Below are 27,545 nucleotides of genomic sequence, written 5' to 3'. Positions count from 1 at the left end.
TTCCTCTCCTACAAGTAATTCAAAATGGATTCCTTGAGGACCTGCTCCATGATTTTTCCAGGGACTGAGATGAGGCTGTGTAGTTCCCCAGATTCTCCTCCTTCCCTTTTTTAAAGATGGGCACCATATTTGCCTTTTTTCAATTGTCTGGGACCTCCCCGATTGCCATGAGTTTTCAAAGATAATGGCCAATGGCTCTGCAATCACATCAGCCAACTCCCTCAGCACCCTCGGATGCATTGCTTCCAGCCCCATGGACTTGTGCATGTCCAGCTTTTCTAAATAGTACCCAATCTGTTCTTTCACCACTGAGGGCTGCTCACGTCCTCCCCGTACTGTGCTGCCCAGCGCAGCAGTCTGGGAGCCGACCTTGTCTGTGAAGACCGAGGCAAAAAAGCATTGAGTACTTCAGCTTTTTCCACACCATCTGTCACTAGGTTGCCTCCTCCATTCAGTAAGTGTCCTACACTTTCCCTGACATTCTTCTTGTTACCCTTTACGTATCTTGCTAGCTGCAACTCTAATTGGGCTTTGATCTTCCTGATTACACCTCTGCATGCTCTAGCAATATTTTTATACTCCTCTCTAGTCATCTGTCCAAGTTTCCACTTCTTGTAAGCTTCCTTTTTGTATTTAAACTCACCGAAGATTTCTCTGTTAAGCCAAGCTGGTCATCTGCCATATTTGCTATTCTTTCTGCACATCAGGATGGTTTGTTCCTACGCCCTCAATGAGGCTTCTTTAAAATACAGCCAGCTCTCCTGGCCTCCTTTCCCTCTCATACTAAGGTGTCAAGTTGAGAACCCAAAAATTGACACACAAAATCACTAAACACTTTTGAAAATGTTGGCCTACAATTTTCAATGAAAGAATACTTTGGTATACAATATCCCACTAAGTGTCAAAGTCAGTGCTAGTATTACAATAATTAAACCAAAAGATGAATCTGAAAGTTTGCATACATTCATTTTACAGAATTGTTCCCATGTAAGCCACAATGCACTTTATGTTCTTACCCACTTACTATTTAAATTCAACCATTTTGGTACTATGAAATCACAACAGGATCTCTCCATGTACATACCCACTTAAGATAATTAGCTACTTGGCAATTAGATGCTTTGCTGAACTTGACATGTGACTGAGTGCAAGAATCAATCTGTATTTTTAGCTGCAAACCTTTACTGAAACAGTAACAAGTGTAAGGTGGATGCTAGCCAGGAAAAAGGCTGTAAGCATCTCAAATAATAAAGCAAAATGCAACAGCCAGCATTGATGCAACATCCTTTGTATGAGGGGTCATTTTAAACTAAATTGATCAACTGTTACCATTTTAATCCTGCTGAGATATTAACTGTATTGTTAGCAATGTATTAGGACACAAAACTTGAGACAGATCTCTTTAGTTATTATTTAAATCAAAATAAATAAATAAAATTTCAGACTACATTATATAGGCTGGCATTTTGGAGTCCATGTTTGGCTACTTGTAGTCAACACAGGAAAAAAGTCAAGATAGTACAGTAATGAGTAGCCCAAAGTTTAGAAGGTTACATCAATCTTGTTTTGTCTCCCTACATACCGCGTATGTCATTTAATGCTGGTACTATGAATCATCCTAATTTTTTTTAACCTGTTGATTTGAGACATGTTCTTAAAAAGCAGTTCTGTTATAAAAAAGCTATGCTAAAAAATCTGCATTTTACAGTTCTATGTTTATTCTTTCTTACTAACACCAGATCACATTTGCTCAGCTTAAAAGAATGTTTTTGTAACTGCCAGCACAAAAAGCTCATCCTGCTACGTGATTGTGCTATTTGCAGTTCATGTATCAACAGTAAATATTTTGCATTTGAAACTTGGTTAACAATTCAATTGATGATGGACAAGGTAGAATAGGGTTCAGCTCACTCTTCCATAACAGTGTTGACTTTGCAGAGCTACAAGAATAAAACCCTAATTTCATCAGTAAACTAAACAGAAACACTTTTCTCAGACAAGAAAGATCTGCTGTTGCCATTTTCACTTTTCTATGAGTTAACATAGCTACTTTTCTAATTATAATTGCATTTCAACATATTCCAACCAGAACTACACTATCCGTAGCATGAAAAGAAGAATTCTGTCTTCATGCAGAGCATATTTATCTAGATACCAATCCTGTTTGAATCACAAAGCATGATTTTTCTCTTGAAATTTTTGTAAAGTTCAGGCCAGATTAGCATTATGAGTCATTCTATATTTTATAAAATATTCTCTCTTTAGGGACATATTTCTGGATGTGCGCACCTCTGATATTTTAATAGTTATGTCTATTTAAAGTAAATTGAATGAAATTTGTTTCAATCTTTTGCACTTCTGACCTGCCTTCAGAAGACTGGAAACTATTAGGACCACTGCAGGAAACTCATTTACTGCATAAGATTTTTAGTAAATGCACAGACTAACATGGTAAATTGCATTTCAAATCGTCTAAAAAACATAAACCAAAAGATTCTCAATATTAAGTTAAGAAGTTTCTCCTTAAAAAGGTATTTATCTGCCTACACAGCACACCTTGACAGATAAATATAACTAGTTAGGGTGACCTTGATAATGCTAGTCAAGGATTATGCTCACCAAGGTTTAAAGCTATAAATTGTATTATAATACATCTTCAAGTAATGTCCACTGGGCACTGGTTTTGATCTGTTAATCAACCTTAAAGAGCCACCTCACCAAATGAGTTGTAGACACACACATAACAGTCACATCATGTTGCTTTGTCACGACTGATCCCACATTATCACAAAGCATATTAGGATACTGCACCATGAGTATCTGTTGGTTCTCTGTAACTGAGGGAGTCTTATAGTTCCTGAGAAGAAGGGAGATAACAGGGAAGGAGTTCTCTCTCCCTCACCTGTTACGGTCTTCCTGGATTCTGAAAGGGGAAGTAATGTTGCTTCCCTCCTCTCTGGAACCATGAAGGACAGGTCAAAGCAACAGTAGTCCTGTTTTTTAAACACTCCCCCTACAGTCTCACCAGAGACAGAGAACGAAGAGAGTGCTGATCAGACTCATGAACACAATGAGTGCTGTCAGCAAGGCCGCCGCATGCCTTTTGAAGCTCCAGAGCCAGGAGCTGAGAATCTCTTGTTTAAATAGATATAAAATTTCACCTTTGTCCAGCTTGTCCTTGTCCATCCCTCTACGAACGCAAGTCGACGCCACACCATTCCGTTTTGTTGCCAGCACGTTCTTGCCATTTCTGGGCAAAGAGTTCTGTCATGAGATCAGCCCAGCGCTTTTTTGGTCTGCCCAGCAGTTGCTTGTGGTCGCTGGGGACTGAGTCACTGATGCGGGTTGTCCACCTATTGTTTTGTCTGCAGACTACAGGACCCACCCATCTCCACTTTGTGTTGTACATCGCCGGCACTACATCTGTCACCTCTGTATACTTCTGATCTTACACATTTGCCTTTCCATTGCTCTCTGGTGACTGTAAATTTTTCTTCCTCCACTTTTGTCATTGACCAGCTTTCCGGTCCGTATATCATTGCTGGTAGAACAGTAGTAAACAGTTCTTTCCTCTTCTTCATGGGCTGTTTATCATCTGTTAAAGACGTCTTTCTTTTGTTGAAACTTGCCTACCCCACCCTTCTCCTCCTACCGCATTCCCCTTTGGATGAGTAGTCTCTGTTGAGCTGCTGATCCAGGTAAATATATTTATCAACCTCCTCAATTACTGTCCCATTTAGAGTGATGATTCCTGCTGCACAATGCTCATTCCACATCCACTTCATCTTAGATGTGTTCACTTCTGAACCACTATCACATGAAAGTGTTTGCAACTGTTGCAATTTGTTCTCCAGTTTGACTGTGTAATATTGGCAAGGGACACAGTAATCAGGGATTTACAGGGATTAACTCATCTTCCTTGGAACTAATATAAAAGCACCACAATCTTGGTCTGACCAGCTTCAAAGTCGTGAACAAACACAATATGTTACTTATTAACTAATAATCTACATAGATTTTCATATCTGAGAGTTTAATAGATTCTACACCTCGCTGTCACATCTATTATTAACAAAATGTTACCAATTATGCATATTGTCTCTATATATTTCATCTTTAGCTCTTTTCTTTACCACTCATTGAGTTTGTAAACTTGAAACATATTAATGAGACCTCTTGATCATCCTGTACTCATTTTTTGTATTCTTTTCTCTTCATCCTGCATAGTACATCATCTCATTTAAAACTGGGTATACAACAAGGATTTGTTTGAGGCGGGGGTTGTGGGAGGAAGTAGAGGCTTGCGGGAGGAAGTAGAGGCTAAGGCACAGTAAAGGTGCCAGGAGATGCTTTGGATGGGAGGATGCAGTAGAAGGCCCAAGATCTCAAGTCACTTTTCAGACAATTATCCATCTGAGCATCTCAGAAAGGCTTAAATTCTATGTAGAGATCTGAGTTCTACTCCTGGCTCTGCCACAGACTTCCTACAGGACTGTCACCTCACCTCTGCACCTTAGTTTACCCATCTGTAAAAGAAGGATGGTTATTTATCTAAGTGCTTAATTAATTCAAATTCCTGACGTGCTCTGAGATCCCTAGATGCAATGCACCAGAGAACCATGAAGAATTATGCACTTCACTTTCCATAGTCAAGTATTAGAAAGATAAATAAGAGGCCATTTTGAACTGTTATAGACTTTGGGTCAGGGCATTATGATTAATACTTTGTAAAGCTATGTTGCCATTTCAAAACACAGTTGCTAGATTTTCCCATCTTTAATTAACAGAGGGAAATAGCCGATAAAAAGCCTAAATTTGCAGAATGTACAGTGTTAAGGTGTAATACCCTGGTTCAAGTTGTTAGTGTATATTCTGTTATTTAAAGTCATACATACATTATAAAATCTACAGCTGCTGTAATTTATTGAAAGATTAGAGAGTCCCTTATCTTAAGCATACATCAGTCTGTCCTGACTGAGGCTCTAAGATTAGGAAAGAGAAGAACTTTTCACTCATCTTATTCTTTTTAAGTAGTCACTCCTTAACATCTACTTTTTCCTTCTGAATTTTTCAAGGGGAACCAAAGAAGGAATCTCAACAGCCTTGCATCTAGGTACTGTGTGATGAAAAGGCTCCTTCCTCCTACCTGTAACTAGGTGGAGTTACTAAAACAATTTCATTTCAACATAAGGAGATTAAGTCCTGCTGGGAAAAATATTAATTTAATGAGCAGAATGCTGACAAGAGAACAAAAGGAAGGGATACGATTGGTCACTGGGAAATCTTTGGTCCCATTACCTTACAAAACACCAACTTCTACCCTTAGTTAGATGCATCCTGAAATCTCTTAACCCTCATGGGAAAGGTTAACAGTGTGGAAATTTTGATTGTACAGATTCCCGAAAAGACAAGGATTTGCTGTCGCCCTACCTTTAAAAGTGTGTGTAGATACAAACAGTGTAGATACAAACCACTGCAGATATTCCCCTGGCACTGAAATATATATACTCCTTGCTAAATAAATGCAGTTTGTGATGTAGACTGAAATTTTAGTGTGCATCAATTTGAGTAGAGTGTCTAAATTGTTAAAAATGTGCCGTTCTGATGGAAGTTTGGGAGTGAAAGTAGTTAAGGCACAGAAGGTAGGATCTGGTCATAATTACCACCAGCTCCTGTTTTTCTCAAAAACTGAATGCATATAAACACCATCCAGCACCCCAGGCTTCTAACTGATTGATGTAATTGTAAGTGAAGTAGCTGAAGCACCGAGGCCACTTTCCAGAATAAACATTCATTGTCATACTTAGATAGCTCTGGGAGTGGAGGGAGCAGTTAGAACAATTCACGCCACTCAGAATTGTCCATTAAAAATCAGCAAGACCTTTCTAGCTCTCACCTTTCTGTGATTATTACATCGCAGTTACTTGACAATCTAGGAATACTGATATGTAATCTAATTATTGATACAGCTATAATTTACAATGGGATAATGGTAAGTTTATCACATACCTATAATGCTTGAACTCAAAGGAGGCTACTGGAAAAACATGCAGGGAAGCAGCAGCAGAAGGGATCCAAGATAAGCAACCTCCAAACAACACTTTTTTGAAAGTGGGGGGGTGGGTTGGGGGAAGAACTATAGGACAATGGAGGACATTACTAGCATGGAGGATCTTACTGATCCTGTCTCCAATTAAGATGCACGGTTTGTTTTGCCAGGCTAGGAACTTGGAGATCAAAAGGACTGAACAGCTTGAGGAAGGGGATGCTCTCTCTGGAGCAAGGGGGCAAGTGTTTTGTGAAGTAAAGAAAAGGATTATGCCTGCCAGACCCCAAAGGGAGACCTGCTTTTGCTTAATGGGCTAGTCTACACTAGGAGCGCTACAGTGGCAGAGCTGCATTGTTGTGCAGCTGTAGCATGTCTGGTGAAGATGCTCTATGCCAACAGCAGAGAGCTCTCCAACTGGCAAAATAAAACCACCTCTGCAAGGTGGGAGAAGTGCTGTCCACAACGGCAATGTCACTCAGGGGGGTGGCTTATTCATACCGACATAAGTGATAGCGTGTACATGCCCAAATTATTTTATTTAAAATAAAGAAATACTTTGATTTAAAGAGGCTGTTTGATCACTAAGTTACTGGTCATTGCCCAGGAGGGAACAGACTTGCAGGCGCTGAACACAGATTAGACCTGTACAGGTGATCATGACTGATACACAGGAGACACAGAGTTGAGCTGGAGCCAGGCCGGAGCCATTGGGTGGGACCTCCAGCTGCATTGTCACCTACCAGCTGAAGCCCACATCAGTGTGCCCCTCTGGAGGTCCCACCCAATGGCTCCGGCCTGGCTCCAGCTCAACTCTGTCTTGTCTGGCTAAAGGTCCAGTGTGAGAATCATGTGATCACCAAGAGAGGTGATGGTCTAAGACTAGGAAGAGTCAGAGATGCATTTAGCCCAGTAACTTTGACAAGTGCTGTGGGAGAACCACATGCCTTGAAAGGCTGTTGGCAAGACAGTAGTAACTCAAGGATACTGTAGATCAATCTATTTAAGAATTGCTAGTCCTCTCCATAGTCAATATTAGATTTTATTAGAATATTTTCTGGCTGCTGAGAAGTTCTGTGTGTTATAAACGAAGATGAAAGTTAATATTTCTCAATTAAAGTCCCCCAAATAACTCTTCATGTTTCCACAAATGGCACCTATCGCCTGATCACTATTAAGTAAAACTGATTATCTAGAGAATTTTTCCTTCCATCTTCTAACACTTAGCGTCCTTAAAATCCGTAATTTCTGTGTCCAATTTAATATTCCCCAGCAGTCATTTTGGAAGAATCTAGAACATGTGAGGAATTGCTCAGAGTACAGAGCAAGGAATAAAGTTAATTATAATTTTAAGCTATTAATTGGGGCGTGACACGAGGTTGGCAGCAGGGGAAGGATGAGAGAAGAAATGTGATATGCTCACATTCCACTATTTTCCTCCCTTACCTCTCTCTCTACCAGCAAAATCCTGAAGTCAAGATCTACTTCAAAAGACAGACATTACGTGATTTGCAGGGCTGGTTCTGATACTGTTGATCAAAAAGAGAGGAGCGGTGCCTCACTTACTCCACCAGGAACTGGCACCTAGCTCAGGCAGCTGAGATCATCACCAAAGCATTATGAACAACAAAACTGCATCCAACAGAGGCATTTCTAGACATGCTAACACACCCAATGAAATAACCAATGAGGATCCCAACAGTTTTCTACATGTAAGCAATGCAAAGAGACCCTAAAGGAATGCCAAAAGCCTAAACAAAGCTTATATTAATTCAGTGGTTTTCAAACTATTAGGCTGCATGTACCTTTCCAAACTATGTAGTCTACTGCATTCCTCCATCTGAGATAGGGTCATAATATACCTCTGCTTGATTGCCAAGTCTTACTACGTACAGCGCGTTGTCGGCCATTACAGGATTTTTCTCACATACCCTCTGACGAAAACTCATCTACCCCAGTTTGAAAACCACTCCATTCATTCGAACATCCAAAAGCTTGCATTTAAGGTACCGAGTTAACATTTGACCTGAATCTTTTAGACATATGAAGAAAGGAGAATTTGAAAAATTATACTGAGGAGATAGATGTGAGTTTTTCTTGACAAAGATCTAAGGTGAAATATTCTCAATTAATTCCAAGAAAAACCTTGACATAACTAAAGGGAACAAAGAAAAGGACATTAAACTACAAGGAAGAAAAGTCAAGCCGCCCTGGGTGTTGACGTGCATCAACATTAATCATATGCTAAGTAGATTTGGGTTAGGTCAAAACTTGGATAGGAGATCCCCAATCAACACTCAAGCCTCCCAGGAAGTGGTGCTAGTCAATCTTCCACTTAAAGTTGCATCTGCACTAGGAAGAAAAGTGTATATTTTACCACGTGATATAACATGGTAGTGTAAACAAGGCAGTCTGTATTTTTTTTTCCACATACATAAGTACTCCCCCTTTTAAAATATAAGCAAGCAAGTTAAGATTAGTACAAGCGTTTCCATACGTTAAAAAACTGTTTTCTCTTATATTTTTTATTAAAACAAGCACATTCCTTTGTAGTATTTGAAACCTAAAACATCACAGCACTCAGAACACAATACTGCTGACCCTATGTGTTCAAAAATCATGATTCTATTCCCCAAAATGTGATGGACTTGAAAATCCTATGATTTTTAAAAATAAAAAAAATATTAGTTGCCTTCTTGTCACTGAGCCTTTAGGGTTCATGATTTTCAAACTTTTCTCCACAACCATAAGGGCTAAAAAGTATACTTTTCTTAAAAAAAAAACCCTGAGATTCACAAGTAATCACCTCACTCCAAGAGGTGGGGCTTTAAGAAAAGCACCAAATATCACAAGACACGATAAAAAAAGAAAAAAGAAAAAAAAAATCACAAGAGCTGGTAACATTATGAAGCAAAAGCCTACAACTGAAAGTTACTTGACTTTTCAAGCTGAAATGCAAAAAGTAAAGAAATAGCATAACCAGTGACAAGTAAATTTAATCAATAAATTTCATCTTTAATATGCAGTTGTTGATAACATGAATAAAGAAAGTTGTTTTTAACACATGATTTTTAAGTGGGCAACATCTTTTTAAGCAAGGGAAAATTTAGGCTAAATATCAGGAAAAAATTAAGAGCAGTGAAATGATCTCTTGAAAGAAGAGCTGAAAGCTCCATTTTAAGTAGATTTTAAGGACCGGATCCAACAAAGACATGCTTAACTTTACATACATGAGTAATCCTATTGACATCAACAGCACTACTAACATGTATGAGCTTAAGGTAGTGCACATTTGCAGGACCAAAGCCCAAATCAATCTGGAGAGCATAGTGTACAGAACAATCCTGCACTTGGGTGAGAAGGGGATAGGCTAGATCGGACCTAAGACAGCTTCTCTTCCTCTAATTTCTATTATGCAGGAATGTCATGCAAAATTTAACAGAAAAGGTTGCAGCTACAATAATTAAGTGTTAATTGGCATAAGCCACATTCAGCTAAATGAAAAACCAGACATGAGTGCTACAGAAACAGAGATGTTATCAGTGACACTACTTTAAACTAGTTTTTGTTAATATGAAACTGATTCAGTTTAAATGCATTTAGTCCTCCAGTTCCAAAGACCTGATAATCTACAAAACTAGAGAACTGTGCACTTTTCCCGAACTATGTCCTAGCTCACCTCACTGACTCAGTCTAAGACAAACTTCCAGGAACAGAAAAAATTCTGATTATAAAGGACTCTATGAAAGGGACAAAACACATACACTCAATATAACCATACAACAATCAGCAAAGCTGACCCTAGTGGTGATCTACAATTCAAAAAGAATTTATACCCACAACTCTATATTAGAGGGGAAAATATATCACACACACTAAAGTTTAATGCAGACCCAACAATACAATAAAGCCTTTATTATGTATTGAGTGAAACAAAGAGACTGTAATGCTGCTATTTTAAATTACAGAAGGACTAATAACCCAATCACACTGTTGTTTCCACTAGCACTTTAAGACTATCATGTATTTTAAGTATGCAAAGAACCGCACACTTGCCAGTAACTAAACACTTACATATGGCGAAGACTAAAGCCCTGTGTACACAACAGAGTTAAGTCAATGACCATATGCTGCTTTAAATTACATTGTCTGTGCACATCCATACAACGTTCCTTGTGTCTGCAGAGCGCATTCACACTCGGAGTTCTTGCATCGACAGAGTGCTGCATTGTGAGTATCCTACTGTGCAACTTGCCACCCTCTGCCGCTGGGAGATCTGGGAATGGATCACCATCTCATCATGCAATTCTTTCCATCCCATAATTCCACAGGCTTCCCACTTTGATGTGTGCCATTTTTTAACGACCTCTGTAAACTGTGTGCCCGCCATCTCAGCTTGACATCATGGATCCTGAGCTGCTGACCATTCTGCTGATGAGCGTTATATGAGCACAATGCAGATGGTCCTGCAGTATTTCATGAGCTGTGAAACAGAGATGCCTGCCCTGCTGTCTGCCAGGGAAACAAACAATTCAAGACTGGTGCTGGCATTCATGGAACAGCTTGCCAGAGTGGACCCTTGGTACTGGGGTCAGGAAACAAGCACTGAGTGGTGGGATCGCATCATAATGGGCGTAGGGGATGACAGCCAGTGACTGCAGAACTTTCAGATGTGCAAAGCCACCTTCCTGGAACTGGGTGCAGAGCTTGCCCCTGCCTTGTCATGCAAAGAAACCAGAATGATAGCTGCCTTCACAGTGAGTGAAGATCGCTGTGTAGAAGCTGGCAAATCAGATTGCTACTGGTCAGTCATGAATTAGTTTGGAGTTGGAAAGTCCACTATGGGGGTTGCAGTGATGCAAGTGTGCAGGGCCATTAAACACATCCTGCTATGAAGGATTATGACGCTGGGTAATGTGCAGGAAACAGTTGATGACTTTGCTGCAATGGGATTCCCTAGCTGCAGCAGGACGATAGATGACAAGCATATCCATATCCGAATTTTGGCCCCAGACCATCTTGCAACAGAGTACATCACCCGAAAGGGCTACTTCTCCATGGTCTTGCAGGGTGCTGGTGGATCACTGGGACCGTTTTATTGACATCAGTTTCAGTTGGTCAGAGAACGTTCATGATGCATGGATGCTATTGGAATACTGGACAGTATAGAAACTTGCACACTGGGGGTATGGCTACATTAGAAATTTCAAAGCGCTGCCCCGGCAGCGCTGTGGGAGCGCTGCCACGGCAGCGCTTTGAAGTGTGAGTGTAGTCAGAGCCGCAGCACTTGGAGAGAGCTCTGCTCTCCCAGCGCTGCTTGTAAACCACATCCCTTATGGGTGTAGCGTGCTCCCAGCGCTGCCGCCCTGATTACACTGACACTTTACAGCGCTGCATCTTGCAGCGCTCAGGGGGGTGTTTTTTCATACCCCTGAGCGCGAAAGTTGCAGTGCTGTAAAGTGCCAATGTAGCCAAGCCCTAGAACTTTCTTTCCAGATCAGAACATTCCAATGAGGGATGTATAAATGCCCATAGTGATCAAGAGAGACCCTGCCAACCCCTTGCTCCTGTTGCTCACGAATCCTTACACCAGGAACCTAGACAGCAGCAAGGAGCACTTCAACAACAGGCTCAGCAGGTGCCAAATGACCACTGAATGTGCCTTTGGCAGATTAAAATGTTGCTGATGCTGCCTTTTTGGGAGGTTAGCCCTCAGTGAGGAAAATATTCCGATGGTCACAGCAGCCTGCTATGCTCTGCATAACATCTGCGAAGCCCCATGGGTGGAGCACTAGGTGGATCATCTGGCTGCTGATTTCAAGCAGCCAGATACCAGGGCAATTAAAGCAGCTCGGGGAAGTGGGGTGGGGTGCTATCAGAATCAGTGAGGCATTTTGGAGCATTTTGACAACAAGCACTAGTAATGTGCCTTTATGTGATGCATTTGGTCAGGCAATGTTTACTTACCACCTTAAATGACCCTCGCAATGCTTGCTTTCTGAGCTTTCATTGTAGTGAAAAAATGTTTTTGCCTATGGCCACTGTGCTTGAATTTTAGCAGCAACTACCATGTGCATGACACAAATAAAGACTCACTTTGTTTCAAAGACTAAACTTTAAAAAAAGGATAAAGTGTATTGTTTTTCAAACGGGTGACACAGCAATGAGGAGCAGTCTCTTGGTTCATGCTCTCACAGCTATGTGTAACTTCAGCTTTCATCATGAAACCACTCTCTAGGTGTGGATTACAAGGGGTGCTGTCTGACCCTCCAGTAGTGTTATCATCCTCTCCTATCCATCTATCATCTGCTCCTGCCCACATCTACTTTCCAAGATATCCAGCCTGAGTTTTTCATTAAGTGGCTCCCTCCATGCTATTGTTTCACTATGTGCTGCATCTGTTGACTGCAGCACCTCTCTAAACTTATCCTCCTTACTCCTTCTGGTTCGCCTGTTTATCTAACAGAGGTGTTCCGCCAGTGTGCAGGAGTTAATCCTCAAGGGCACATTTGCATAAGCCAAAAACAGTGTCCCAAATATGGTAAGTTCCGTGGGGAGGGTGGGGTTGGGAAGGGGGAATGGGCAAGAAAGGACAAGGGTCTAGGTGGTTTGCGAAGAGGATCATTACATGCGTGTAGGAGGAGTATTCTGAATACTGGCACCCTTTTCCATAGGCTGAGGTAATCGAACCCGATATCTCACTCCTGAGAGTAACCCAGGATGCAAGGGTGCATTTCCTGTATGCATGCAGCTTCAGACTGGGTCTGTATGCTGCTCACCTGTTTACCGTTTTGGTCCCCGCAGAAATAATTGCCAGTTAGCACAGAAAAGTTTCCTACAGCAGGGGGAGAAACAAGGTAGCTCTGCCAAGGAACCTTCAGCACAGGATTGTAGAGTACCTACACAAAAGTTTCCTAGTGATCTCTATGGAAGATTCCCAGGACATCCCTGTGTACACTAACAAACTTTTCCACTAGGCCCCCACTGCATAGACTCTGTTGTTAATTTCTATCCCTTATCCCTCCTTTACCATATAATAAAGTAAGTGAGATCTCAATGGTTAACACTGCGTAGTATCAAAGAAAAATGCATGCTTACCAGAGCTTCCCTCTCCTGCTTCATGAGCACTGGAGCCAGGCTGATAGGACTGGCTATACCCCTCTAGAATCAAAAGACAGTCCTGGTTTGCCATGCCACCAGATGACCCTGTTGCACGTTCTACATCCTCCTCCAACTCCACTGCCTCATCCACCACTTTGTTCTCATGGATGACTCCGCTGGCCGCAGCCTCCAGTCCCCGCGAAGTATCCATGGGGCTCTTGTTGGTGGGGTCACTGTCATAAATGGCACACGGCTCTTCATAAAAGTGGCATGTCTTCAACGCTGCACGAGTCATTGCTGCTGTCGCTTGCCTTCTGGTAGGCCTGTTTCAGCTCCTTGATCTTAGCACAGCACTGTTGCATGTCCCTTTCGGGTCCCTTCTGCATGTCACAAGCAATCTGCTCATAGATATCAAAAGTTCCTACGGCTTGAGCAAAGCTGCGACTGCATAGCCTCCTCTCCCCACAGACCCAACAGCTCCAGTGTACTCCCTGCAGGAATGCGTCTGATGTGGAAAGCCAGCATCTGGTCAGCTGGGAAGATGCTGTTTGAACAGTCCATGCTGATCAAGATAAAACAGGAAGAGGAACTTCAAAAATTCCTGAGCCTTTAAATTGGGAAAGGGCACATGCCTTGCGTATCTGCAGGGCAGTGGAGTTCAAACTGCTGACCAGAGCAGTCATGATGGGCATTGTGGGACACCTCCTGGAGGCAAGTTGGGGTGACATAAGTAAGTGTCAATGTAGACAGTGCACTGTGTCACTTTAATTACGTCACAAAGAGCTCTATGCCACTTGGCAAGGTAGTTTTATTTTGTCAGCGTAGTGGGGGAGTTAAATTGGCAGGAGGAGCACTGTTCTGTGTATTCCTCTGCTTTGTCGATGAAAGCTGACTTTTGTCGACAAAACATTGTGGTATAGACAAGGCCCAAGATACCTTGTTGTTAAAGAAAAATAACCAAATATGGTGCTCAGTTTCTCTTCATTTGCAATTCCATTTCATGTTGTATCAGGAAGAAAATAAGAGTTTACTCCCTGGCATCGACAGTTTCAACAGAAAAGTTAAGGTTGTATACCACCCATGAGTTCTTTAACTAAAATACACAACAGAACACCAGCCATTAAGGTCCTCCCCCTGTATCTCCTCTCCTGCAATCCTCCTCTCTTTGTGTTTACATTCCCTAAAAGGTATTTATAACATTACCTCAGATCCTTGTTTTTACAACACATACTCCACACTCTAACTCTTCACACCCAATGATCTCAGAGCAATTTCTGAATGCGCTTAGTTACCTCAGCTGTAAAATGGGGGTAGGAAGATAAGGCACGACACAGTTTGTGTGGCCTGCCCAGAGTTAGGAAAGGAAAATAACTCAATTCTCCTGGCGCTGTGCTATGCTTTAACCACTAGGCAATGCTTCTTCCCCTTGTCTGGTTTAGGAAGAGACCAAAAAATAAAAAAATCCCCAAATACCACAACCACTAAGAAGCTGCTAGACCCACTTTTGAATCTAACACAATAATTGATAGCGACAGAAGTTCCCTAGTTGGTGAGGTGGCACATGTGGATGTCATCTGCAGATCAGCAATTTTCAAAAATAATGGAAACATAGGGAACAAAGCTTAAAACAGGGGTAAGCAACCTGTGGCACATGTGCCGACTTTCAGTAGCACTCACATTGCATGGGTCCTGGCCACCAGTCTGTGGGGCTGTGCATTTTAATTTAGTTTTAAATCAAGCTTCTTAAAACATTTTTAAAACCTTATTTACTTTACATAGAATTGGTTAGCTATATATTATAGATTTATAGAAAGAGACCTTCTGAAAACGTTAAAATGTACTACTGGCACACGGAACCTTAAATTAGAGCGAATAAATGAAGACTCGCCACACCGCTTCTGAAAGGTTGCCAACCCCTGTCTTAAAACGTGAAACTCAGGGTACTCTTTTTAAAGAAAATCAGATGACTGATAAACAAGCCATGTATCAACATCTAGCAAATAATAATGAGCGGCACGTGACAGCACCTAGACACCCCAGAAAAAAACAACGATTCAAATCACAAACGGCTCAAGACATTACTGCTCCTTCCAAGCCCGAGACAAAGTTCAGACAGTTTCCTAGGCGCAGGCCTTTCCGCTGGCAGCGGGGAAACCCCGCTAGGCTCTACAGGGGCTTTAAAGATCCCGTAACGCTTCCTGGCGGGGACGAGACCGGCTCTGACCTCCCGGGCCGACGCGCTCCCACCCCACACACCAGTTGATTCCTGCTCGCCGCCCGGTGCGGCCTCCCCCCCAGTTCGCGGAGTGCGGCCAGCGCTCTGGGCCCGAGCGGGGCTGTGGAAACGCACCGCTGCCCTGGCCCCGGTTCCCGCTGGGAAGAGGGTCAGGCGGAGCCATGGCACACGCCACTCGGGCCCGCTACCCGCTCGCTGTCACCCCGGCAACGCCAGAGCCGGGGGTGGGGGGCAAATCACCAGGCCGCCGAGGGGCCCCCGCCCTTCACCCAGCCACCCACCTAGGCGGGGCAGGGACAAACCCCCGGCCGCGGGGTCCAGCTCCCCCCAGCCTGAGGCGGGTCCCGCCGCCCCCTCGGGCAGGGCGCGCGCCGAGCCCAGAGGAGCCGCCGGCGAGCAGGAAGCCGCAACAGGGAGGGCAGCCAAGGCCCGCGCGCCGGAGACGGCTCCAGCTGCCCCCTCCCCAGAGCCAGACCCCTTCCCGGCGAGCCCCGGTCACAGCTCCGCCGCGGGCTCGGCCCCAGCAGGCCCCCTCACCGTCCGTGTCTCCTCCTCGCTGCGGCTCCGTCCCCTCTGCGGCGGCGGTGGCGCCTCTCCGGCTCGGAGGGGGCGGGGTAGACAGACGTCTGCGCCCGGCCGGGCCCCAGGCACTTCAAGGCGGAGACTGCAGTAGAGGGCCCCCCCCTTCCCTGTTCCTCCGTCCCTTTGTCTCCCCGCCTCCCATTCCTTCCCTCTCCGCCTTTGTTCGTTCACACACCGGGAGGCCGGCGGGTCGGGGATCCTTCGCCTTCTCCGGGTGCAGGAAATGTCAGAAGGCCCTTGCCCAGGTTGGGGGGGAGAAGGAATTTCTCTGCACTCCCCCGCCCCTCTCCTGCTGCTAGAGTGGGGCTAAGACCCGTCCCTGTCAATGGAAGGAGGGACAGCATAGGAGAGTAGGAGGGAGAAGATTTTCCAGCACGGAAAGGACAATTTGAGAGTCAGCCCTTGCTAGGAATGCCCCATCCCTTAAAATCCCCGGATCGTCCCCCTTCACTGGTGAAGGGAAAGCTTGTCATTCCCAGGCACAAGGACCCGACGTATCAGTATCTCACGTTCCTCCCAGGGCTGTGGCTTTGAAATTGACAAGACAGAGACAGCCCACTGGAGAGCCCACAGCTCTGGAGCTCCCGAGGACCATGGCAACAGCCGCACGGCTGGTGCTCCCCGAAGGAATGGTCAGACATAAGAAAAAGCAAGAGTATAGAGAAATAGAAGTGCTACACCAGGGCCTTTCTCTTCACAAAAGGCTTTGTCCCCACAAGGGGAGGGTGGGGGGGAGAGACAATAGGAAGGGAATGTGGCTAACCCTACTGTTGACCGTTTTAGTAATGAGCTGTTCTGGCAAATAAGTATGAATAGAAGGGGAGAAAAGGATATGAGACGGGGCAATACAAATAAGCCTAGATCTTAACAGGCAAATCACTTCACTGTTTGCTGCTTTTATCTGCCTTTCCTTTTGTCTTAATACCCACAAATTTATCTTCCATTCACAACCCCAAAACACAAATTATTTTCATTTCTAATACATTTATAAAGTAATCCCTATGAGGACTTGTCATCCTATTTCTAACTTTAAAAAATTATTTGCCTGTTAATGCCAGTGGCACCAGCTGTTTTAGATAAATTCTTAAGCCTGATACAAAGGACTCTGTTTCACTTCCAAGTTACCACCTCTTGCCTGGTGTGCAATTTCCAGACAATATTGTCCTAGGCCTCTGCTGTATTAGTCCTGAAGCAGACCTGAGTTTGCAGTCCCAGAGATCAGTTGGTTTATGAGAGATACCGTCCAAACAAAAGGGACACAAAAAAGCAGTTGCGCTAGCTGCTGAATTAAACCTAATTGGGATTTGTATTTAATTTTTCCCTCATCCCTTGGCATGAGCCCAGCCTTTTGGCAGCTCAGCCTGTGAAAGCACAAAGAAAAAGAGGGCAACAGGGACTCTAAATAACTGGTTTAAAATAAACTGATCAGTGTTTATCAATGTCTGGTAGAATTTCAATCTCTAAGTGTTAAGTACAAGCTTTTATTCTAATTGTTACATGTTATTGAACCAAATACTGATGCCGATCCTCAGTCTTTGATTTCCCCCATCCTCCCCCAATAAGTTTTAGTTGAGGAAGGATATTAAGATTTTCTATCATAAAAATAATGCTTTAACTAGTACATTGTGTTTAATTTAAAAAATTCAGTGACAGATCAATCCTGTGCTTATGGCTTAAGTGTTTGATCCTGCAAACCTTACTGATGTATGAATAAGGATTACTCACACAAGTATTTTCACTGACATCCATGAATAGAAGCTTGTGTGGACACAAAATTTCTATCTGATCCACAGAAGTGGTCTGTGGATAGCTGCAGATTTGCAGGGCTCCACTCATGAGTGAGAGTAAGGGCTGCAGAATCAGACTCCCACCAGGTGTTAATTTGTAAAGAGCAGTGTAAATTTCTTTTGTTTTATTGTAGTGCCTAGGAGTCCTAGTCATGAACTCAGACCCCACTGTGGTTGTATAGCATCTAGACCAGATCAAAGATGGCATATCTCTATTGAGTGCTTTTCACATTGAAGTTTATATCAGCACTGAACCAAAGTATTCTTCCTGCCCTCTGTAAGTACCAAGCATTTGTTTTTCCTGATAAATGAGTTCCTGTTGTAGAGTACACTAATAGTATACAGTAATTTTTTTTTAACATTCTACATAAACAGTTCTAATAATATGTTTCAAGGGGCCTTTTAAACACACACAAACTATATAAAAATTTAATATCTAAGATTAAGAGTAAGGATTGCTGCTTACTCCTGCTCTCACTGAAATCAGTGGAAAAAAAATCTGTTGATTTGGGTAAGTGGCTTTTCCCTATATCCTAAAGATGGAGGGAGACTAGGTCAGTCATTTAGTAGTTCTTATTCTATGTACAACTACTGTGGTTTTCTGTGTGTTTTAAATCACAATTCAAATACATATGGTGCAGCTCTATGAAGTAAAAAAAAAAAAAAAAGAAAAAAACACCACACCAAAAAACAGCACTGTACTAATGCATAGGAACTAGAAAGTGAGAAGTGATTGGAAGGTATGTTGCTTTATTTGAAGGTTTACTGGCCAAAATGAATAAAACAGCATTAAATGATTAAATATATACAAGTAAGCGATATAGAATAGCTTATTATTTGTAGGAAAAGAAAGCAAGCTAAAATGGTAATCCCTAACTCCTGAAACAAGAATTGGGTAAAGCACAGTTTAAAAAGCCTCCAACTATAACAAAATGGGCAATAATTTTTAAATGTAGTTCTAGTTGAACTCTCATTCCATTAAGAGCTTTATTGTATACCCCTGAAGAAAGAATAGCTGGAGAATAGAATGGAGAGTTAGGAGGGACCACCCTGCCATCAATCAAATGCTATGGTACTTTGTTCTCACTTGCAAAGCATTGGCAACAGTGGCCAAATGGTACAGTAGTGGACTAGACACAGGACTGGAAACAAGGAACCCCTAGATTCTAATAGGTCTACTATAGTTTAGCTTCATGGTCTGAGGCATACTCTGTGCACTTTTTCCTACCCCCTTAACACTGTGAATCACTGGACATCCCACAGACATGCAGTTAGAACACAACTTCCGGTCTCATAATCATATAGTAATGTGTGTCAATAAGTTAGGCCCAGTAGCGGCGCCAGTGTTTTTGGCACCCTAGGCGCAGGGGCGGCTCGCTGGTCCCGCAGCTCCGGTGGACCTGCCGCAGGCGTGCCTGCAGATGCTGCACCGGAGCCATGGGACCAGCGGACCCTCCGCAGGCGAACAGTCTGCCGCCCTCCCAAATCCTGGTCACCTAAATGGAAGCGCCAGCCCTGGTTAGGCCTATTTCAGTCCTAGAGGATCTTTTCCTTCAGTGAATGAGGAAAAGTGACTCACTGCTCTTCCTTCCATTTTCTCATCATCTTTGTACAATCTCTAAACCAATTAGAGCTTTCAGAATAGCAGAAAACATTTTATTCTTTTTTAAACACATTTTTGGGAATACTCTCCTTAGAAACCCAGTCCTCAGTTTAATTAGATTAATTTTTAAATTATAAAAAAGTAGCATATCTAAATTTTGCAACTGTCTACCCTTTCTGTGCATTTCCCGACTGCCCTTCCAGCATGTAGTGAAAGATTCTCTCCCCTCCCCTTACAGGTTTTAGTATACAAAAAGGTAGGGAATAAGCCCTATTGTCGCTACTTATATCTAGTAGTATCTACAGGCTACAATGTGCTAGATGTTGCACAGGTAATAAGAGACAGGCACTCTCCCAAAGATCTCACAGCCTTGGTTATGGCTAGGAATGTAATAAACAGTGCATCTGACCCAAGCTATCATATTTCATCGTAAAGCTTAGTTGCTAAGTTTTCAATCATCACCACAATCAATCCAAACATGACTGGTGTGTGTTCATCCTTCTATTTTTGCATTCTTAATGTTTTTCCTCCCCATTTGGTACCAAATAGACATAAGTCGAGTTTACTTGTACTGAGGCTCTTATGATAAACATCCTATAGGATCTCACTGATATAATAAACATGTGAAGTGATTTATAAATAAAGTCAGTTTACAAGTGACTTTATGCAAAAACAAAGTGCAATATTCATCTAGTGTAGAAAGGATAGTGTTACTTTATGCCAAATAGCCATTTTCTCTTCTAGAAGCTGCAGTGTATAGAACATTTGCCAAAATTTGACTTTTATTGCACTAAGGAATGAACACAGAGAATGGCCTTCCAGCAAGATGAAGATCTCTGTCCCCACAGACTTTCATCAGTAAGCAGCAGCATGGACGCACGCAAGAGAAAATATTCTGTGAAGCAGAAAAATAGCTACGCTTGCAATATGTAACACAGGAAATCTATTTGGCCGTTATGCTTCTATTCACTTCTTCAGTTGCTTGTTCCCAGTTTGCACTCCGTTTATGGCTCTTCTTATATATTTCAGTTTCATCTGTGCACTGACTGGGATTCCTATTGTTTCCTCCTCCTGTACATAGCAGGACTCTGTTCAGTGAAGGGAGGCTCTCAAGCAAAATTGCTTAATTATCCAATAAATATTATTTTACCAAGTTACTACATACACTAATTAAAGAACGACAACTGCATTTGTTTCCATTTTACTTTTGTTCTGGCTCTCATTTGTATTTAATTGCCTCCTTGAATTCTCCATGATGTGTACATGTGATATCTTTTGACTGATCCAGCTGAATACTGTGTTATGTAATCTTCCAAACACAAGTAACAGGACAACAGTTAGTGTGTGTGTGTGTAATTATGTGGTATAAAGTCCAATGAACAGTTGACAAAACAGGAGAGAGAGAAAAAGTGGGACTTGTGTAAAATATGCTGGCATGTAAAGCAGACTTAGATAAACATTTTATTTGTGAAAGAGGCTCCTGCAATAAGCTAATAGACTTTGGGAATCTAATCTCAAAGGTGAGTGAAAGATTGAAAACAATTCTGTAATCAGCTTTCCTACATTAGGCATCAATGATCTCTCCAGTCCTTGTTGTATTGTAACTGTTTCACATATAATTTGTCTGGAATAAAAAACTATTTGGGGCAGACACCACACTGAAGTTAGGCCACATGAGTCTGGGACTTCCTCTAACATATTTGTAAAGTACCATTCATTGCATTGGGTAAACAACAGTAACAAAGAGCGCTCCCAAAACTAGTGACCTTGGTAAGCCAATGCAGAATCAAGAGCCACTCTCACAGCTAAGCTAGATCAAAAATTACACAAGGAGAGTTATCCTTTGGAAAAACAATTCCCCATTCATCACTTGCCTAAAATGATTCCTTTCCTGCTTCAGCTGACCAGTAAAAGTCAATCCAAAGCCATGCCTCCCTTATTGCAGGTCTACAGCAAGCAAAGTCTACCAAGTTTTGCACAGTACTTGAGACAGCAATATTTTGGGTGAAAAACAGATGCTATTAAATATCGATCCCCCCCTTTGTTTGCTTACCTCATTTTAGACCAATTTTAACTTCAATATAATTCTCACCTTGATGTGACCCAAAAGTGTATTTTCTTCTGCTGCAGTGTCCTGCAATGGGGAAAAAAAAAGAGTGGTAATTAAAAGGATTAATGTACTTGCTAAAAAAAAAGTTTTTCCAACTACAATGTATTACAGTGAAAGCTGCACTAAAGTCCCACCTACAAAAGGCAACTGTCAGTCTTTAGTGATCACTTTAAAATATTTGTGTTTGGGTTTTTAGGAGCTCTCAAATTGGAGATCACAACACCTCAGGGGATCACAAGATTACCACCTGGGGGTTGTGAGCTGTCAGCCCCATGGCTGGTGGGAGCTAACAGCCCCAGCTCCACCAGCTGCAAGGCTGATGGCCTGAGCCTGTTAATTTAAAATTAAATTAACTCCCTCCTCCACTTTTAATTTAGAAGGGGAGGGTCACACTCAGAGGCCTGCTATGTCAAAGGGGTCACCAATACAAAAAGTTTGAGAACCGCTGAGTAGGCAATTTTTTCCCCTAAGGACTCAATAGAAAGAACACAAGACAGGCTTCACTATAGATGACTTTGCAATGTTGTATGCTCACTAACCCTAAAATGCTTCAAATAATACAATAGTCATGTACACAACATGTTAATTTTAACGCCATTAAATCCACCCTATTAATAAACGGCTTTTTGATGACTAAATTGCTAGTCTTTTTCCTCTGATTAATCAATCTCCCTGTAACACAAAAATATGCTCTCAGGGAGGTGAATCAGTCTGCAAAGTCATTCACTTTCAATTACAAATTTTTCTGTCTAAAGACAACACAGTCTTGGTACATGATTTGGGTGGTACACAGTAGCATAGGATTCCTATTTAGCCTGACACACTCTGACTCAATTTAATACATTTAAATGGTTTTTGTTCCTTTTGGACTTATCTAATGGATATCCCACCCTCCAGAGTTTACTGAAAGAAAATATATATTACAACATAAAGTTAGTGTGTCTTGCAAATATCTGATAAAATTTTTAGCTGTGGTTCATTTTCATATTTAAAGCACTTGGTATTCTATTAATACCTACATATTACAACCAACTTAGATTACATAAATAACTACAGGATAGCAGTTACATCCCAACTGATGACTGAATGTACTGCAGAGATTTAAAATTTCAAGTAAGCATATTTAAGAATAGTCTTATTAATACTGATTGCATTTCACTATACTAAATGCTCCAAATATACGGTTCCAAAAATGGGAGCAAACTCAGAAAAGATTTGCATCCCCAATTACAGGTCATGTGTCAGATGTTCTCCTTCCTGAGGTGAATTCAGTGCTTGCAAAAACTGCCAAATTGACAGCCCTGGAGACTGAAGTACCCTGTTCATCAACAGAACAAATACAGCACAGGCAGCAGCAGTCCAAACTTCTCTACACTCCCCTGCACCAGCATCCATCGACCCTGTTCTAGAGTGAACACTTCTCGGGGCAAGAGGATAATCCAGCAATACAATATCTGGCTCCGGCTGAGAAGGAGACTAGTTGTGATGACTGTTTCAGTGCAGTTTTAGTCAAAAGATGATCACAACACACACCAACATTTGACATGCAGACCACTAAACAGCTGACAATCCATTTTCATTGCTTGTTACTTGACCTGGATTTGAGCTAGTGACTAAAAGATTAAAAGTTCTGTATCCCATTGGCAGGGATCTGAGGGATCCATTTCCCTAACAGAGGATATTAAACATACTTAAAAAAACTCTACAGTTTGAGAGGTCTAAGACAGTAAAACAGCTGCTCACAGACTTGACAAATCCAATATCACATTTATGAACAATAAATTTGTCATTTAAGATAACAGAAGAGCAAGCTTCCCGATGCCAGATAACCTCCACAGCAGCAAACTCATACTGGCTACAGTCATATCTTTCTCTTCTAAAACAGCAAGTACTAGTCACTCTTGAGACCAAGCTACTGGTCTGACTGATCTATTGATATTGTAATAAATGCAGCTGGTCTCTCCTCAATAAAAACAAAAAACAAAACAAAAACAAAAACATACAATACAAAAAACAGACCAAACAAAAAAACAAATGATGTTGGGCAGAGATTACTTGTTTAGTTAGTGTTAACCTGTCAATTCAAATTTGTTCTAATTCAAAAGTATTCCATTTGCATTTTTAAATTACTCCCTTTTGACTGCTACTAGTTTTTGAATGCCACACTACTGATATGTTTTCTAATGCAACTTTTCAACCGTTCTGTGTGGGAAGAGGGGGAGAAGGGGTAATACATGGTATTTAGTTTTTAAGACTTGGGCTCCTATGTAGTAATTTGAGGTAAAAATGAGTATGGATTCTCCTACTACCTATTGGTAATCATGCCCAATGTTTATAGAATTTCTGTTGAAAAGAGCATCAAGACTAGAATAGCAGAAGTGATGCAAGTCAGAACTGAATCACATTGGCAGAGGGATGTGGGAAAACTTGATCAGTGTCTGTTCACACCATACCTATCTCATACCAAGTGTTATTAGAGCTTATTAAAATGAATGCGTAATCTAGGTTCCTACACCACACCCATCACCATAATATGAATAGAAATTTTAAAATAATCAAGAAAATACATTCTCAGCAAAACTGAGCAACTGAAATGAAAGGTGATTTCTGGGATAAAAAGCCCATCTTGCAGATAGACTCAAGTAGAGATAGCATATCAAAAATTATTTCAAAGCCTTGAAACTACTTAAATATTGAGTAGGCATGGAAAACAAAGCTAGAAAGATTCAATACATAGAGGCATATGTCTTTAAAAGGGTCTAGTCTAACAACACACTGACTTTTGTATAAAGTTTGACTAAAGTCAACCCAAAAGTTATTTGGAAATTAAGATTCTCAGTCATATCTGTGCTAGCAGCAGTGAGAACATCTGTTACTGTCAAAACTTAATTGGCCAAATCCAGCCTTAGTACAGCTCTACTGACTTCAGGTGGAAGCGGGCAAACATTAATTTGCCCACTGCTTTTGCTCTGACACAGTAATTTTACTTCTCAAAAGGAGTAAAATGCTGAACATATTACCCATAAAATTATGCAATTTAAGGCAAGAAGTGACCATTACCATGAAAAAGAAAATTAAGCTATGGTTGAAGATTTATTAGCTGTTCTGAGACTGGCATACATGCCCACTGTCTCCCTGATATTTTGAGTTTGATTAAAAAAAAATCTATGTTAACTTGCTATTATTTTTGTCTCCCCTCCCATTTTTAAAGCACATTCATCCAAGCCAGGTCTGGACCACAAAACACAGAGATTTCTAATTTTGTTTTTGGACAGATCAGGCATTGAGACTTACAGCCTAATGAAAAGTTAAACAGTTTGATTTTAAAGATCATTGGAGATTAAGATTGGAATCTAGCAGCCTACTTTGTAAAGAGAAATCATGTTTGTAGCTATTCAATTATATGGATAGAATAAGAAAATGCAGTTAATTTAAATGTAGTGAAAAAAAAAGTTTTTCTGTACAGATTTATTAGAACTCCGAGCATAAAGTAGTAATGATTATACTAAATTTTAGTAGAGTTAATGATATCCACTATATACTGCAAATCTGACTGACTGGAGAGAGCAGTAATTTTCTCAAATTTATGGCTTGGGTCTTCTTTGCTCTATTTAAGCTAAAATATACAATGAATAGTGCCAGATGAAATAATGTAAACAGGTGCATCTGAAGAAGTGGGCTGTAGCTCATGAAAGCTCATGCTGAAAAATTTGTTAGTCTCTAAAGTGCCACAAGGGAGAATTAACAGTTGTATTCCACTTTCTTCCCAATTCAACTTATCCTTTATGGAATAATTTTCTATTCTGAGCTGTTAAAAAATGGCACAATGGATTTATTGTGAACATACTGTATATATAGTTAAAAGGCTAAATAGCGTTAAAGGGTTGTTTAAGTACAATTCAAACAATTTTTAAAAACTTCATATTTCAGTAAATAAAATACATATGCCTGTAAAATTAGGCCACACATGTTAAGTAAAATAATTTCACAAGTGCTATAAAATGCCTTCCAGGTGTGGGGAGGGATTAAAAAATGGCAAGTGAATGTTCAAAGGCATAAGTGCCTCAACACACCCAAGGTGTGGACATTATAGGTCTTGATTACCTCATATCTTGTGCTGCATTATTTGCATGTGAGTCAGGCAGAATCCAGCCCTCAGTAAGGAACTATCTATTTGGGAAAGGATATGAGCATAAAGTCTCTCTTGTTCCATAATGTGGTATTCTATACCCCCCCCCACCCCCGGCAAGGTAAAAGTTCAGAAATAAATCACTCAGTTTAGAACATTTTAACGTAGTGCAAATGCTAACTTATTATTTCTTTCCACAGCTAAACAATCCAATCATAGCACTGACAAGTCCAAACAAACTATCACTCTTCTTCCTATTGTATCCTCTCTAGTAAAGAAAATCTTCCAGAAGGGGACTGTATTTATATACAGGAATACTAACTCAGCCCATTTTTTTTGGATTTTAAAAATCTTTGACTGTAAAAATATTTAGAAGTGTTTCAAACTGAAAAGCTATTTCACACTTCAAAGGGTGGTCTGAAATCTTGCATTGCTACTGCTTATTCTGTACCTGTTCTGTGGGTGGAGGACTGTGGGCTCCAAAGCTCCTGTCAGCAACTTTGACTAGTATTTGTTAAAACAAAATCATTAATATTAGTATCAGAGTTTCATTCTTCTTCCTCTTTTTGAAATAGCTTCAAAGAGTCTTGAAAATAAGAAGTTGCTTCCTCTGTTCATCTTTCTTACTGGGCAACTTATTTTTCTTCCCTGCATTTAAATAGAACAAACCCACTGCCAGCACTGATGAACTGTTAACAAAAGCTTTGGCTAGCTATCTAAGGGCTCCTTCTACTGGCAGTACTGCAATAAGGCCCAGCCAATTCATCCGTAGGTCCTTCATAAAAAAGGATTTTAAAAAATCTTAGTGATAAACAGTAGATTAAAGAGAATTTAGAGTTACTTATAATCCAGAAGACTTTCTTCAAAATTATGACAATTTTATACCTCAACTATTTAAGCAGTTTTAGCCACAGAAGACAGGACAAGAGGCAATGGGTTCACAACTACAGCATAGCAGATTTAGATTAAATCTCAAGAAAAACTTCTTAACTGTAAGAACAGTAGGACAATGGAACAGACTGCCTCGGGAGATTGTGGAAGCTTCTTCACTGGAAGTTTTCAAAAGGAGCCTGGATAACCATCTGGTTTGGATAGTTTAGACCAGGGGCGGGCAAACTTTCTGGCCTGAGGGCCACATTGGGTTTCGTAAATTGTATGAAGGGCCAGTTAGGGGAGGGGGTCGTGGGCCAGCCCCCATCTTCTATCTGCCCCCCCACCCCCCGGCTCCTGCCCCTCCAACCCACTTTGTTCCCTGATGGCCCCTCTGGGACCCCTGCCCCATCCACATACCCCTGCTCTCTGTCCCCTGACCGCCCCCAGATCCCCACCTCATCCAACCCCTCCTCTCATTCCTGATGGCTGCCCCCGGATCCCTGCCCCATCCAACCACCCCCTTCTCCCTGTCCCCTGACCGCCCCGGAATCCCCATTACTGACTGCCCCCACCCACCTCATCCAACCCCTCCTCTCATTCCTGATGGCTGCCCCCGGATCCCTGCCCCATCCAACCACCCCCTTCTCCCTGTCCCCTGACCGCCCCGGAATCCCCATTACTGACTGCCCCCACCCACCTCATCCAACCCCTCCTCTCATTCCTGATGGCTGCCCCCGGATCCCTGCCCCATCCAACCACCCCCTTCTCCCTGTCCCCTGACGGCCCCCCGCCACCCCATCCAATCCCCTCCATCTTCCTGACTGCCCCCCTGGAGCCCCATTCCTCTCCGACCCATATCCACACCCCCACCCTCTGACCACCACCCCGAACTCCCCTGTCCTCTATCCAACTCCCCCACTCCCTGCCTCCTTACCACACTACCTGCAGCACCGGTGGCTGGCTGCACTACAGCCACACCATCCGGCTGGAGCCGGGCCACGCCGCCGCTACCACCACCACACAGCTCAGAGCACCAGGTCAGGCCAGTCTCTGCAGCTGTGCTGCCCCAGAAGCTCAC

General features: G+C 42.0%; 1 protein-coding gene across 15 annotated transcripts in view; it reads right to left on the bottom strand.

The window, feature by feature from the left end:
* The window catches only part of CLIP1 (CAP-Gly domain containing linker protein 1), a 136,196-nt gene extending 120,080 nt beyond the window's left edge, over positions 1-16,116 (bottom strand). For 3 of the 15 annotated variants that reach the window (XM_032800754.2, XM_075059885.1, XM_032800755.2), the window contains exon 1: positions 15,921-16,024. The gene's annotated coding sequence lies outside the window, so the exon portion shown is untranslated. Of the gene's footprint in view, positions 1-15,920 lie in introns of all 15 variants that reach the window. The other 12 variants (XM_032800739.2, XM_075059881.1, XM_032800750.2 and 9 more) reach the window with 11 other exon arrangements.
* Between the last annotated feature and the right edge of the window lie 11,429 nt (positions 16,117-27,545).

The sequence above is a fragment of the Chelonoidis abingdonii genome, chromosome 22 (assembly GCF_003597395.2).
Source record: "Chelonoidis abingdonii isolate Lonesome George chromosome 22, CheloAbing_2.0, whole genome shotgun sequence".
Lineage (NCBI taxonomy): Eukaryota > Metazoa > Chordata > Testudines > Testudinidae > Chelonoidis > Chelonoidis abingdonii.
Note: the sequence above shows the minus strand (reverse complement) of the source record. Positions and strands in the feature narration are given on the sequence as shown.